Consider the following 2,899-nt stretch of genomic DNA (forward strand, 5'->3'; position numbering starts at 1 on the left):
GAATGCACATACCCGTCGAAAAACGCATTCATACTCTTACTTCTTTGTATTGTTGACATCCCTGCCCAAAAAAGTGGTCTTAGAAAAACAAGGAATCCAACAGTTTCTTTTATCATACAGGCCAATTAACCAATCATTATCCTAAAAGCTATACTGATCTATCATTGAAGCCCACCCATTTTCAAATTCTCCAACAAATTGCGAATCATAAACTAATACATGTAAAGCCCTAAATATCGAAGACCTGTTGTAATGGTATCCAAACTTTTCATGCAACTTTTTTAAAATGTGCCACAAAAACCATATATGCCTCGTGTGTTGAAAAATGATTTGAATTGCAATTTGCATGACCCTGTCTTGATCCGCAATTATTCCATGTGGTGCGTGATCATGCATACACTATAGTCATGTCATGACCAACCACACAAAAGTATCCATGTCTTCATTCGAGACCAACGGCATAGGCATATTTTTGTGGAAGTCAAACATATCTTTTAAATCCTTCAACTCCATACCTACCTCAGGCACAATCACACCATCTCACCTTCCACATCGTTAACGTAGTTTGTAACATTCTCATCATCAGATTCTACCAACACATAATCATACTCGACTTGCACTTCGTCCATAGTTTATTTGGCTGTGAAAGAATAAACACTCACATTCAGGAATCCGTAGTCACTATTATATAAGCAGACAAAAAACTCGATTCAAGCAGAGTTTTAACTACATTATTATTACTTACAAATAATCAATAGTTCACGTTTGTAAAGGTTTGTCTACAAGTTAATCTTGCTACTTTCCTGAAGTTATAACATAAAAAGCTTAATTTTACATTGTAATTAAATCCTCCAAACACCATAACCTAGGTCTACTGCGAACATGCATCAAAGGTAACAAATTTCAAACATGTAACTGTAATATATCATTATCTTAGTCACCATAAACCCTCTAAACAACTTTAATGAATTTACCCATTACAAATTAATTTTACCCGAAGAGATGAACTTGCTAAACTGGGAATGGAGACGGGGAAGCACAATTCAATATTGCTGGGCGACAATGTTCCCTTTCGAAAATGTGGATTTTATGCTTTTCAATAAGATCGAAGTGTTATCAAATCTTCGAAAATGTGGTAGACATAGACAAGCACGAGTTCAATACAGCCAGGCGAATCAACAACTGCCTTCGGGTTCATCGCCGGATCGCCACCTTTCCCAGAAAATTATCCCCGACATTTACGGGTTCTACTTTGAAGAGACTCTATTTCGAAATTTGCAACAGTGCCTTAACTTTTCCAGTTTTAGTTTCACTCATTTCCTTTGCTTTTGCTCTCACGTGTCTGTCACATGTGTTTTAAGTGCACCCTCCATTATCACAAGCCCCGTCAGAAAATTCAAATCCCCGTTTGTTGGATGTCGTCGAACCTGTGTGGGAAGCATTATTCTACTATTTAATAAGGGCGATCATTACCACAAGTATATTTAGGGATGGCAAAAAATCTGTTCAACCCGATACCCGTAGGCCCTGTCTCGAATGAGGCAAGGATTACCTACTTAACAGGGTAAATGGAATGGATATGGGGCGAGGGTCATCGTCCTGAAACAGGTATGGGGTGGGTACGGGAAACATAGTCTCGTCCCCACTACCCGCTCCATTTAAAGTTAATTTCAAATATAAGTTTTTATCAAACAAAAATAATAAATTTATCTTCATTTTTAAAGAGAATAAAAGACGTTTTTAAAAAATTGGTAAAAAAAAAAAAAAAAGTAATAATATTTACTAATTAGGGACATAAAAAAATTAAATAAATAAATAAAATAAATAAAAAGAAAAAAAATAAATAGGTCAGGGGACACTTCCTGCCCCACTTTAATTAGGTATGGGTACAGGGTAAGATAACAAAAATACCCGACGGAATGGAAATGGGAATGGCCGAACAGTCTCATACCCGCCTCGTTGTCATCACTACGTATCTTTCTATTGAAAAAAAATTAATATGAGCTCAGTAGTTCGACAATAAGATTGTTGAATTCTTCTTATTAATTATAAACTCACAATTGCAAAGTGAAAAATTGAACTTGCGAAATTACATAAATAATTAAAGTGAGTGATTGGTCAAACAAGTCCTTTATAATTATTTTTAGGGATGACTTTTAGAAAGCCATGCCGAAATATTTAATCACTGATAAGAAAATTAAGTTTCGGTAATGTGAATTGATTGAACAATACAAACTTGAATCAATAGTTAAAACAGTTGAGAAGAAACTAATTTTTCCAAAAAAAAAAAAAAAAAATTCATTTTAGTTGTTTTTATTTTTTACCTTAAAATCTACAGTGATGCCACATAAGCAACTAAGATTATCTAAGAAATATGATAAACAATAAAAATCTTAGTTTACCAAATATATTTGAATAATGTTAACTTTTAAAAATATATAAAAAATTTAATAAATATATTATTGTCTCATTTTAATGAATTGAGATAATAAAATGAATTATCCAAAACTAAAAAAAAATAAAGGAGTACTAAACGGGGCAAGGGCCCCGTAAACAGATAACGGGGCAGGTACAAGGCGAGGGGCAGGGGAGATTGCCCTGACCCCGATTCACCACGTTGTCATCCCTACACATAAGCATGCACCACCTTGGGAGGAAAGGCCACGTAGACTTACAGTGGTATGTCGTGTGGAAATCCCACTTTCCCTCACTCTCTTTGCTCAACTTAAATGAGGCAATTGACCTATTAAGCATCTCCTCGAACGTTCCACACTATCCCATATGGTCTGTGTAGACCATAACTAGATATGGACCTTGTGTACCCATTGTTATCTTGACAAAAAAAAAAAAAAAAAAAAAACACAAAAAAGAAAATTAACAAAAAAAAACACCAACAAAC

This window comes from Olea europaea, chromosome 3 (assembly GCF_002742605.1).
Source record: "Olea europaea var. sylvestris chromosome 3, O_europaea_v1, whole genome shotgun sequence".
Classification (NCBI taxonomy): domain Eukaryota; kingdom Viridiplantae; phylum Streptophyta; class Magnoliopsida; order Lamiales; family Oleaceae; genus Olea; species Olea europaea.